This window comes from Malaya genurostris, chromosome 3 (assembly GCF_030247185.1).
Source record: "Malaya genurostris strain Urasoe2022 chromosome 3, Malgen_1.1, whole genome shotgun sequence".
NCBI lineage: Eukaryota > Metazoa > Arthropoda > Insecta > Diptera > Culicidae > Malaya > Malaya genurostris.
Window position 1 is genome coordinate 76,929,093 of NC_080572.1, and position 13,925 is coordinate 76,943,017.

A 13,925-nucleotide genomic window follows, 5' to 3' on the forward strand; every position below is an offset into this window, starting at 1 on the left:
TAATTGATAAATAAATAGATATATATGATACTTTCACTTTACAACCATTGAAATATCCAGAAACGTGAAAATTATTTTGAATTAACTACGAATGAAACCTTCACATTCCTCCATTCGAATAATCGTTTACGACCCTCAATGCGACCCTTGTTAAGCGCAACATGTTTTTCAAAATAACCACGAACCAGTTTACTTTATCGGGTCAAGGTTAAACCGCAATCCTATTAGCAGACCAGTTTTTCACATGAAAAAAGCTAGAGATAACTTATAGAAAAGCATTAGCGAATAACAATCTTCATATAGTGTTTTGGTAATTGAATTCCAAGTGCAACGGTAGACGAACTCAAAGTGACTGTAATTTAGATTGAAACGATTGTTTTGCAAGAAACAATGGGAATATTAACTTTACATACTTCATATCACGCTGTTAGAAAATAATCTCCAAAATCGCAGAATAATTTTAAGGAGTGCATAGCAAAACATTTATCCGTGAAATGAAAACAACATACCGGAGCTCAATGTCAAGCAGTAAATTGTCCCTACACTTAAAAAAATAAATCAATTCCCAAACACCCAAGACCTTATCGAATTACTATTCAAGTCAAGCCCGCGGCTGTCCATTGTGCAGTAGTCTAAGTGCAGCCATTTTACGCAAGTGTCAGTTTTTATGTAATAATCGCCGATTCATAAAACAGGAGATAAAATTAGCTACTTGACATGGTTTTGATTAATTGGCCCACGTTACTCAAGGTAGACACGCGCGCAGCACTGCCAAGCGGTGGAGCAATGAGAAAATGATCACGTTGGTTCTTTCCAGCCGTCTGTGCCGGACCAATTTGCCAAACGGCATGCGTTCTAGTTTGACTTTAATACGAGCTAGGTACACACGATTTGAACACATTACTGACTTTACTCCGGGCAAACACGAATCGTCTCGACATGGTTTTGCTAATCTGCATTAGACTGGTAAATGGCTCGGTTATGGCTCCGATCATAATTTTCTTCGAACGATTTTAAAGCGGTCGATCGTCGGAGTTGGAGTTCTTCAGAGGTCTATCCCTAGATCACACAGCAGACGTCGTCCACCAATCCTCGTGGTTCTTTGTGTCGCCGTGGTTAGGTAATCTTCCAAACACTCTCCCCGGTATCAACGCACGTACCGTATGCGTGATAAATAAATCGATTTTTTCTTAATTGTTCAAATACGGGGTGTTTGTCAGAGTTTTGAACTCTGTCAATCATCGGTTCAGTTTTCACCTGCAGCAATTCAAGCAGAGGGCTTTAACAGATACACAGATACCGGAAGAGTACTAAAATAGCGGTCGGATCTACGGCAAACATGCACTCGACTCGTAGCTCTCGAATGCGGATGGTGAACATGTTAGTGTCGAGAGCATTCCGTACCTTGAAGTCGCAGATCTCGTATTTCTTCACAATTTTCCTCCTTAAGTTGTGGTCACCTTCACGGATAGCTGTCCTTTTTTTCCAGTTGTCAAACTAAGTGAATCATTTTTTTAGATACAGCCTTCAATGGTGTGAGTTAAAGCTTACCTACATGCAAAGAAACCCAAGTCATTGTATGCGCAAAAGAGATGGTCGGGTTTCGGGCATTTGTACCCAAAACCCGTCCCGAACCCGAATCATACCGGGTCGGTTTGGTCTGGCTTCGGGTATTCTATCCCGAGTATCCGAATTTTTTTCGGATTCGGGTCCGGTATAGGCAAAAATTATGATTTTTTATCGAGTACGGGTCGGGTTCCTGTTTGAACGAAAAATTATTCTCGGATTCGGTTTGGGTACAAGTAAAACCATTTTAATTTCGATCGAGTATGGGTTGGGTTTGAAAAAAAATACCTACTCGACCATTTCTAATGAACAGGTGAAACGTGAACCTTATATGTGCGATGGTACAATCATTATTATGCATACAGTAGTTAGCAACGACCGTTGAGAAAGCTAGTAGAGAAATTTCTCGATCAAGATCCGTTGCAAACGCAAGAAGAACGTGCAAAAAACTCACCGTGGCTTAGTCAGCCATTTGCCAACATTTAAAAGCAATGGAAATTATCCGAAAGGTTGGTAATTGGATGCCGTATAAATTACACCTAAGGGTTATTGAGCTTATTTATACCCGTATTAATAATTTGCCATACTGAGACTTGTACAAACTTTCGTTTAAATCGAAGAAATACTATTCTGATATTACTCTATTTTCTGCTGTTAATTTTTAGAATGCTTTTGTTCTAATTTAGATTCCACGCAAGTCGTCTAAGAATAGAAAGGACTTCTACGGAATGGAGATGTGTTTTCGAGAGAATTTGCAGTAAACTTTTAGTTTAAACAGTAATTAGTGAACAATCTATTCAGCCACTTGTCGAAAATCCATGTTGGTTACTACTTTCAGTTTATTGCACCATTGATATTTTTAGCTAATGACACTCATTAACGGCACAAGCTTTACAAATGGAATTTAAATTTAGGATTACTGGAGGGGCATTTTGTTTAATTATTAGCTCGCTTCATTTTGTTTAAAGAGTAAAGAGTAAAGAGTAAAGAGTAAAGAGTAAATAGTAAAGAGTAAAGAGTAAAGAGTAAAGAGTAAAGAGTAAAGAGTAAAGAGTAAAGAGTAAAGAGTAAAGAGTAAAGAGTAAAGAGTAAAGAGTAAAGAGTAAAGAGTAAAGAGTAAAGAGTAAAGAGTAAAGAGTAAAGAGTAAAGAGTAAAGAGTAAAGAGTAAAGAGTAAAGAGTAAAGAGTAAAGAGTAAAGAGTAAAGAGTAAAGAGTAAAGAGTAAAGAGTAAAGAGTAAAGAGTAAAGAGTAAAGAGTAAAGAGTAAAGAGTAAAGAGTAAAGAGTAAAGAGTAAAGAGTAAAGAGTAAAGAGTAAAGAGTAAAGAGTAAAGAGTAAAGAGTAAAGAGTAAAGAGTAAAGAGTAAAGAGTAAAGAGTAAAGAGTAAAGAGTAAAGAGTAAAGAGTAAAGAGTAAAGAGTAAAGAGTAAAGAGTAAAGAGTAAAGAGTAAAGAGTAAAGAGTAAAGAGTAAAGAGTAAAGAGTAAAGAGTAAAGAGTAAAGAGTAAAGAGTAAAGAGTAAAGAGTAAAGAGTAAAGAGTAAAGAGTAAAGAGTAAAGAGTAAAGAGTAAAGAGTAAAGAGTAAAGAGTAAAGAGTAAAGAGTAAAGAGTAAAGAGTAAAGAGTAAAGAGTAAAGAGTAAAGAGTAAAGAGTAAAGAGTAAAGAGTAAAGAGTAAAGAGTAAAGAGTAAAGAGTAAAGAGTAAAGAGTAAAGAGTAAAGAGTAAAGAGTAAAGAGTAAAGAGTAAAGAGTAAAGAGTAAAGAGTAAAGAGTAAAGAGTAAAGAGTAAAGAGTAAAGAGTAAAGAGTAAAGAGTAAAGAGTAAAGAGTAAAGAGTAAAGAGTAAAGAGTAAAGAGTAAAGAGTAAAGAGTAAAGAGTAAAGAGTAAAGAGTAAAGAGTAAAGAGTAAAGAGTAAAGAGTAAAGAGTAAAGAGTAAAGAGTAAAGAGTAAAGAGTAAAGAGTAAAGAGTAAAGAGTAAAGAGTAAAGAGTAAAGAGTAAAGAGTAAAGAGTAAAGAGTAAAGAGTAAAGAGTAAAGAGTAAAGAGTAAAGAGTAAAGAGTAAAGAGTAAAGAGTAAAGAGTAAAGAGTAAAGAGTAAAGAGTAAAGAGTAAAGAGTAAAGAGTAAAGAGTAAAGAGTAAAGAGTAAAGAGTAAAGAGTAAAGAGTAAAGAGTAAAGAGTAAAGAGTAAAGAGTAAAGAGTAAAGAGTAAAGAGTAAAGAGTAAAGAGTAAAGAGTAAAGAGTAAAGAGTAAAGAGTAAAGAGTAAAGAGTAAAGAGTAAAGAGTAAAGAGTAAAGAGTAAAGAGTAAAGAGTAAAGAGTAAAGAGTAAAGAGTAAAGAGTAAAGAGTAAAGAGTAAAGAGTAAAGAGTAAAGAGTAAAGAGTAAAGAGTAAAGAGTAAAGAGTAAAGAGTAAAGAGTAAAGAGTTAAGAGTAAAGAGTAAAGAGTAAAGAGTAAAGAGTAAAGAGTAAAGAGTAAAGAGTAAAGAGTAAAGAGTAAAGAGTAAAGAGTAAAGAGTAAAGAGTAAAGAGTAAAGAGTAAAGAGTAAAGAGTAAAGAGTAAAGAGTAAAGAGTAAAGAGTAAAGAGTAAAGAGTAAAGAGTAAAGAGTAAAGAGTAAAGAGTAAAGAGTAAAGAGTAAAGAGTAAAGAGTAAAGAGTTGGTTTCAATCATTTAGCTGATTAACCACAAAATACATCTTAACTCATTTCATTTAAGGATTACACCAGCGATACTCAGAGTAGACGGTTCAGAGTACAAAACGCTTATCTAACATGTCAGATGTCATATGTTCGAGTTTTAATTTGGAAGAATTCTTAGCGTCCCAAGGATCATAGCCGTGGTCATGCAATAGTCCTGTACAGTTACGAGAAGGCTTATGTCGAAACATAATGTGAAGTTTTGCATTGGAATGTAGTACCCTGGCTTTCCTTTACCGATGGCAAATATTCTCATCGAAAGAGGTATTTCATTAATTGTACAAAATTCAGTTCTACCACTCAAAAAAGCATTCAAGGTGGTTCTGTCATTTAGTCTGAAAAATGTTAGTTCTCTGATCATGCTACAATTGTATTTGCCTCTTATGGAGCAAAGCACAGAAAACAAAAGTTTGAACACAATATATTCGTTTGTCAAACAAGAGCATTGTTAACAACCGTGTGTCTTCCCGTGTTTCCACTATCTTTATACCGATCCATGGAGTGTCTAAGTTGAAGGATAAATAATGAGTTTACACCACAAATAGTAAATATTAAATAACACACTCTCGAGCACGTGAATCAGGCTCAAGAATATGAACAAAGTCTGGCGAAACGGACAACCAGCGGACTTTGCCTTGTGATTGTTATTTTGTAGACGTTAGTCATCAAATATTGTTTTAATAAAAATGCTGTGGAATATTAATTTGTATACCGAACCATCCTTAAAGCATTCGACATTAGCAAGCAATAATTTTCTTCCTTTAACTTTTAATAGTCTTGACGGAATCAACAAACAGATGAAAAAAGGGTTGATCACAATAGATTGGACACAATAAGGTAGAACCTAGTGGGACAAACTCAGAATTTTAGTGTTCGTGAAACATATGTTCTTCAGCAAGCCAAGTAACATACAGGAGTCATGCTCGCTTTCATCATTCCACTCGGTCTAGTTCCCATTGAATTAGAGCTTATTCCGCATGCATGTATGTCGTCACAGCAAAGCAACTTCGGAAACACGCACAGACAAAGCTTTTGTTAGCAACAAATGAATGAATTCAATCTTGCTTTTCAGTCGAAAATTTATGCATTGAGTAATTCAAGTTGGTGTTCCAAGTCATAGTTAGTAGTTGACCAAAAAGCGATACATGCATAACAGTTCCCATTTACTTTTATACAGCTTCTTCTTAGATACTGTCTTGGTGAAATTACCAGTTTCCAAGTTTCAATGATTTAAGGATAGCATGCGGAAAATAAATTCACTCTTTTTAACATAACTAATGAGTCGAATTGGTCTGTCGATTCGTGTAAAATAAATAATTTACCAAACTGGAGACGTGTGCAAGGTTTTATCTAAATCGATTTAACTATATCCTGGTTTTTCCTTTATTTCTTATGTTAATTTCTGAAACTTTTCCTTTCAGATTGGGAGCCTGATTAATTCTCATATCATTCCCGAAAAAATATTACTCAATAAATGTTAGATACTAATTCAAATATTTGCTGAGCAATCGTATAACTGCGATCTGAAATACACATTCGAATTGAGCATAAGGGCAGAGTTCTAAAAAAATCGGCTGTTGTTGATATTTTATCCACTTCAGCAGTCCATGATACGGAATTGCGTGGTGACCTAGGAGCTAATGATTTTTTCGTCACTTCCAGTATATGTTTGATCATTGAATTAAACTAATTTCATCAGTTGAATAACTGACAACATCTAGATATAAACTGAAAGGGCGAATAGTATGTGAACTACCTACTACAACTTCTTCAGCTTAGTGTCACTTGCGACCCAAAGACATTAAGTCTTATACCTTAATCTTTATTATAATTGCCCTTTAAAAATCAGGGCTACAAAGTAGACCAAATGATCCTAGTTATCGAAAGGGCAAAACTCATCATGGTTGTCATGAGAATGGACTAAAGCATGTCCGGTGCTTGGGACTTACGTGGCGTACCTTCAACTCCCACATCTCAGGTCAATGGTGCCCCTGATCACGAACTTTTATGGACATATCGGAATGAGGAGTCAGTTTCGAAACGTGTGTTAGTAAATTAAATTAACTCCATACGACATTCGTTCAATTCTGACTAATCTCTTTGGTGATTTGAAAATAGCAATGTTCGCTGTAATGAAGGTGGCAAGTTCAGAAATTATCACCGGAAAAGGTGACAAAATCAGGATAGAATAGCTTAGATTTAAACGAAACTTTACACAAAGGTGAAATATGACACATCGTTTGTTTTGAAAGTAGAATGAAACCAATTCGACTCAAAATTGGTTTTCAAATAGGGCTAATGTAGTTTAATTAACGTTGTAACTCGAAGACTGTTAACTGTACAAAAATGCAGTCTGAGAAAAAGTAGAATTAGAATTCTAAAACAAACTTAAAAAAACTGTTTCATTTCACTTATTGGTATAATGATGTATTTCTCTTTCTGTAGGATTTAAACAAATCTATCTTTAACTTTTGAATAAAAGCAAGGAAATTTGTTTGACTACAAACTGGGAACGAGTATAAGGTCGAATCGGCTAGCACAATTAGGAATAAAATTCGTTTTCTACATGGACGCTCTAAATGACGGGTTGAATTTTTGAACAGACTTCACTTTTTAATTCCGGAGCCGAAAACCGGAAGTCGGATTCGAAAACTCAATGATTACCTATGAAACCAAAAAAGTTTGTAAAAATCGGTTCAGCTTTCTGTAAAAAAATGAATTGAGTTCTTTTTAGTGAGTTTTTGATCACTTTTTCCAATACCTCCCGAACCGGGAACTGAGGTTCGGTGAACACGAAATCATTGTTTTACCATGAATTAACTAAACCTTATAAACTCAATAATTGAAGTTGAGTGGTTAATTGAAAATATTTTGCTCGATTTTTCAGCGTCATTTACAGAAACACACTCTTCAAATTGATTATTTTCTTCTTAAAAGTCCGCAATTCTGGAACCGGAAGTCGTATCTGGATAAAATTTAATAGCTTTCAATTGGGTTGTAACACCTATCACACGAGTCTAATAATATGAAAAGTAGTCTAGCAGTTTCTGGGAAAATCGAGTACATCTTTTTTTTACACATTTTACCCCTTTATTTCAGAACCAGGAGTCGGATCTACATAAAGGTCAATGCCAAGTAATCATTTGAATCTGAGCTTGTGAAAATTAATCAAGCAGTCTATTAAAAAAAACTATTTTTAAACATTTTCTATACATTTTGGTTACCATTTTATCTTGTTACGTTCGGAATTTCCCCCACCCTATCGGAATTCCGTCGTCACTTCCAGGAACTGAATGATAAAATTTAAAAACGGGACCATTCAATTGAGTATAAGTTTGTGAAAATCGGTCCCGCCATTCCCGAGAAAATCACACATCCAAACACAGAAACCCACACACAAGTTTTTTAATCTTGACGAACTGAGTCAAAGGGTGTAAGGCACTCGGCTCTTCGAATCTTAGTTCGAAAATCGGTTTTCACAGTGATTACATGGCCATAAAATAAAAGTAGCATCCCTATTTTTGACATTCTCATATAGAAAGATTATGCGATCATTGTGAAAACCGACTTTTGAACCGAGTGTATATATACCATTCGACTCAGCTCGTCGAGTACGCAAAATGTCTGTGTGTGAATGTATGTATGTAACGTTTTTTTGCACTAATTTTTCTCGGAGATGGCTAAACCGATTTTCACAAACTTAGATTCAAATGAAAGGTCTTGTGGTCCCATACAATATTCCGGAATATTATTTGGATCCAACTTCCAGTTCCGGAATTATAGGGTAAAATGTGCAAAAATTATGAAAATAGGTGCACCACCTTTTTACGGAGATAGCTGAACCGATTTTTACTAACTTAGATTCAAATGAAAGCTGTTTAGATCCCTTATGAAACTCCTGAATTTCATTTGGATCTGATTTCCGGTTGCGGAGTTTTGTAGTAAAATGTGCAAAAATTGTAAAAATAAGTGCACTAACTTATTTTGCAGATGGCTGAAATTTTCCTAAACTTAGATTCAAATGAAAGCTGTTCATGTTCCATACTAAATTTTTGAATTTCATTTTGATCTAACTTTCGGTTCCAGAGTTATGGGGTAAAATGTGCAACAAAATAAAAATATGTGTTCTATCAAACTTAGATTCAAATGAAAGGTCTTTAGGTCTCATACTAAATACCTGAATTTTATCCGGATCCGACCTCCGGATCCGAAAATATAGGGTAAAGTCTAATAAAAATGTTATACCATCATTGAAAAGGGAATATTATTCATGAATTTTGTATGGGATCACAAAACCTTTCATTTGAATCTAAGTTTGTGGAAATCGTTTCAGCCATCTCCGAGAAAAGTGAGTGCAAAAAAAGTAACTCACACTTCCAATAACACACGCACACACACACACACACACACACACACACACACACACACACACACACACACACACACGCGCGCGCGCGCGAAAAAGTGTTCTAAAGCGCCCCTGCTGGCCAAAACGCCCCTCTTCCATTTCTACGCAAAAGTTTTATCACTAACACTATCTTTTCGTAAGATCTTTCTGCTATGCAAGTTTGACAGTTGTCGTTTGCAGGAAAATATGCAAAAACTGAAAATATCATTAGGCAGCTTATCGATGTAATGTTTTTCTTCTACTAAACAAGCATTTTAACCGTGTAAAACGTGTAATGGTCGGTTGCTACTTAGTAATTAACTTTTAGCAATGCGAATGTCTCTATTTATAAAAATCCAGAGAAACAAAGTAGGCGAGGAAGTAGATATTTATTTGCAATACACCTGAGGAACATAATTTTCAATAATTCCGATAGAAATGATGAGAATTGATTGATATGAACACATTTTACAAAACGGCCACATTCTCAGTATTTTCGCTTGCCGTAGGCTTAATTCCCCAGCAACCGTATAATATGCCTCACAACGAATGGAATATGTCCCTTGAAATGTCGGTGTAGAAGAAAAGCAGATAAAGAAGATATTCTTCAACAAATTTAGATCCTTTCAAAATACATTTTGTTTCAAAAAACATTATAAACCTTCAAAACAATATTTTAACTCGATGCATACTGTTTAATCGAAGGTGGGGCATAATGTCCATAGAGCGATTGTTATGAAAAAGTTCGTATATCAGAGAAATAGCTTTACTATAAATAGAGACATTAGCACTACTGAAAGTTAATTACTAAGTAGCAACCGACCATTAGACGTTTTACACGGTTAAAATTCTTGTTTAGTCGAAGCACAAGCTACCTAATGAATGATATTTTCAGTTTTTTCATATTTTCCAGCAAACGACAACTGCCGAACTTGCTTAGCAGAAAGATCTTGGAAAAAGATACTGTTAGTGATAAAACTTTTGTGTAGAAAAGTCTTTAATACATAAAAAGGGAGGGTGGCGTTTTGTCCAGCATGGGCGCTTTGACACACTTACCCCTATATCTGTACATTTAGAAATATCTCAATGTTTTCTTAAGGAAGGGGGGGGGGGGGTGCTAGGGTCACAATTAAAAAGATCATTATTTTTGCAAGTTTTTTCCAGAACTATTGTTCAACAAAATAAATTCAAATGTTTTGCATGATAAAAAGCACCACTCGAACAACATTTTGTAATTTTTTCATGCACGGAACGACCGAAATTAGCTCTGCGCCTAATTCGTATTACTGTTTTTGAATTAGTTGATTTTAACAACAAAATTTCCAAAATAACTATAAAATTAGTTAAAATTTAGAATTTACTGTGCTGAAAAAAACTCTTATTTTTAGAGAATGTGTTTAGTTGGCGAATATTCTGGACACAAACCAGCAATATTTCAATCCAACACGAAATTCTCATTGACAACTAATTTCGTTATTAAAATCAGAAACTTTGATTCTACTTATCTATCACCGTCATTACTGAAGGACAGCAGTGTCAAAGCAAAACAATCCATTAAAAAGCTAAAAGGGACAGTCTTGTTGAAACTGCTCGCAAATTGTTTAGATGTTTTTCGCATGTGTTACGATATATCGCTATATGAATTTCTAAACCGATATGTAAAAATGACGTAAACTGGTAGTGGAAAGTGTATTTATTCAGAATTTGTGCGCAGTTGAAGCGATTGTGGGTAATAATGTTTTTACGCGAAACAGTGAAGTGAGTTTCGAATGTTGCACTCTAATTGTACACGCCGTCCGGTGTACTACTTGTATTCGGTTTTTGTTTTCCGAGTGCTCAAAGTTTTCAGTGAGAGAGTCGATTTCGCGAAGTCGAATGAAGAAAACAGCGATTTAGAAGTAAAATTTTTCAAAAAGAAGTTTATGTTTCGCTTATGTCCAATACAACATCGTATTTATACCTGCAAATATAGAAAAGATAACCGCGACTGAAATTTTTTTCGGTAGTAGTGTGCCATCTAGTGGCTAGTAGTCATTACGGTGTTAACGAGCGCCATATAGCTGCTAATTGCAGAAACCAATTCAACCATTTATGTTGGTTGAAAACAACGTCTATTTCTCTAATTCAACTAAAAAATTAGTTGAATGGATTTGAAGCGTGCCTTAGCTAAGAAATGACAGCACGTTTAATTGGTGAATTCAACTAAAAAAAATAGCCATTTCAACAAATATTTTATTATTATTAAGAGAATTAGAATTAAAAAATCTAAATTAGCAAAAGTAAGATTTTTTTAGTTGTCTCAAAAAATAACTAACTAAAATCAGAAAATCAACTAATTTTTTCGCCAAAATGCTAATTTCGGTCTTTCCGTGTGGAAAAATATTGAGAAATAAGTCGGTGAAGAGGTATTTTTGAGGACGCTTCCTAAAAATCATGATTGCGGTGACCACTGTATCTCAGCGCAGACTGATAAGAAGTCAACAAATCAAAGCAACATAGATAGAGTAGATGTTTTTCTAGACCCCAACGTTTCTGTTTGATTTTTTTTAAATTTTTTTAATTTTTTGTGGTTGTTTAAAGTGAAGCTGTAAAACCTCTCCAAAGTAACAAACAACGAAAGGAAAACTTTGGGGTTTGGTTTTTTATATGTAGAAATTGTGTGCAAAATTTGAAGAAAATTCACAAATCTCCAAATATCAAGGGGAACGTGCCATTTGAGCCAATTTGTTCTGATTCTGATTCGTTCCAATAGGCTTGAAAATTTCACAGAATATTGTTGAAATGTTTTACTATAAGACAATATAAAGAAAATAAGAAATGATTTTTCAAAAGTGTTAGACCCTACCCGCCCCTTAAGGGGGAGGACATATTATAACACATTACCCCAAATATTACGATTACACTAGGAATTCCTCCAGGTCGGGGACTCGAACATATGACCAACTACGTTGTAAGACCAGCGCCCTGTGCGTTGAACCGTCAACCTGGAATAACGCGAACGCGTGCAAAGTTCATCTTAATCGAAATGAGTGAATACTACAGACTTGATACTTGTTTTTTTTTTTCTGAAAATGCTCAACTTGATTTGGCTTTTAATACACTTTTAAAGCAACAAAAAATGAATACATTCAAATTTGAATTGAAATAACTTCAAACCTATAGTTCACCTTCCTCTTTCAAGCTCGAAATTGTCCATTAACATCATAATTCTGTGAAAAGTTAATCCATCCGTAAAATTCGATTATTCACACCGAAAACATGAAACTGAAACAAACACTTGACCACCTATAAATCACCTGTCAATGGTACGCTTTTGATCACTTTTCCTTCCTCAGGCACTCGGACTGACTAACTGACTGGCTGACATTGATTTTGAACTGATGCACATTGAACTTGTTCTGTAACATGGTAGCTATTTTATATCGCCGCACGGCAAACCGATCACTCTAAAACTGTCACATGCACGATGCAATTTCAAGACCCTGTGCCACTAAGAAACCATGTCGGTCAAGTTTTTTTTTCACCCTAACACTACTGGTTTTTTTGTTGTTGTAATAAATATCAAATCACTTGAAAGTGTTAATTAGATTCTCGTTGCAATGAGTTAATTAGTTACCACACATTTTGAAAAATGCATATGTTTACACATTATTACTTCATTAAAGAAACATTTGAAACATCCCAGTAATGAGACCAAAACATTCAGCACGACCTACAAGAACCACTAGAAGAATTCGTGTATGATCTGCAGCAGACTCCGAACTGAACTAACCGGTAGCAAAGTTTGATTTGTTCTGAGAACAACCCGCACCACCAAAGTACCGTGATATGGTCGTTAATGATCTACCAGCTGATGCAACTCAATGGGTGGAAGCTCTCGCAACGTGGTAGCCACGATCTGCAACGGGTAGCAGCGCATTTCCACCTTTCCTGCCAACCCAGTTACGGTGGGTGGTTTGCTGGCTGAGCTGGCTGCTGGGCTAGTGGAAATAAAAGCGAAAGGTTCGATCGTCAGCTCACCTGACCTAGGCAAGTGACGATTGAACTCAGCTGGTCTATGGTTCAGTGGCAGGATTTTACCATGCCGTTCAAAAGTGTGGAAAGAAGAAACGTAAATTCAGTATTGGGTGCAACAGTAGAAAAGATTTTATCGACCCCTGTCCATGGGAAGAACAAAAGCTTCAATAATAAAAACCAACAACAACAACAACAACAACAACAACAGCATCAAAATGAGAAATGTGTTATACATGCTCGGTTGTACGCTTGCCAGCCAGAGAAAGACATTTACCGGCGTTTTGTCGGTGAGCAATTAATTCTCGGATGAAGCAGCTGCTCATTTACGTGCGGCAATGGAAAAGCACAGCATTGATGCGCGACTTTGGACCGCAAGTTTAAGCTCAAGGTCACTAAGTTCATGCGGTATTGAAGGAATTTCGTTGTAGATATTAACGCCATTGAGCAGGGCGTTTCATGAAGGTAGCAGCTATTAGTCGGATGAATGATCACCCGGTTCTGCGTGACAATATTTGAAGACGCATTACTGTATGCTGGAACGGGGGCAGAGGAACCTGTGCCACGATGTCACGAAACAGGCGAACAAAGTTTAAGCTGGTTTCTTCCAGTCCGACATTAGAAACAGTCAACGCTAATATCATATAAAAGTTCTATTGTAATCTTGACATTCAGCTGGAGCCTTATATTTGAAATTTTAATACCGAAATACATGGCAGTGAAGTAACTTCTTACTAAACTTGATATGTTATAATATCGTAGATATGAAATGTACAAGCATTAGCAATGTATGCTGTAAATAGTGGTAATACAGAGTATCAGTCTGTAGCTCAGTCCATAATAATCAAAACGTTGTGTGAATCCATATAATAATTGGAACAAGTAAAGTAAGCCTCCGTAAGTGGAAGTTTCACAACGATTTCGCTTTCTATTTGTCAAGCAAGGATTCAAGACTCACGTCCATTATAGATGGGAGAAATTTCAGTAAACAGCAATTGATACACTTGGATAAATGTTTCTGACAACACATTCATTTGGCCGTCGAAAAGTGAGACAATGACGTGCTCACAAGTTCCCATCTCATGCCTCCCAGTGCACAGTGGTCAAGGACTCAAAATTAGCAGGAAACAATTGTTCACGTTTTCATTATTGGCCTTAGAGATTTGAAGTCTTCGGCACATTTGTTGCAATTAATAAACTGCGTTTTTTGGCCATAGTGGTTTTAGGGTGGTCCTAAAACAAACTATTAACTATTAACTATTAAAAAA

General features: G+C 35.6%; 1 protein-coding gene across 1 annotated transcript in view; it reads right to left on the minus strand.

The window, feature by feature from the left end:
• LOC131436771 (phospholipase B1, membrane-associated-like) overlaps window positions 1-12,410 on the minus strand; it is a 56,038-nt gene extending 43,628 nt beyond the window's left edge. Inside the window, exon 1 of the mRNA XM_058605674.1 lies at window positions 11,940-12,410. The gene's annotated coding sequence lies outside the window, so the exon portion shown is untranslated. The remainder of the gene's footprint in view (window positions 1-11,939) is intronic.
• Between the last annotated feature and the right edge of the window lie 1,515 nt (window positions 12,411-13,925).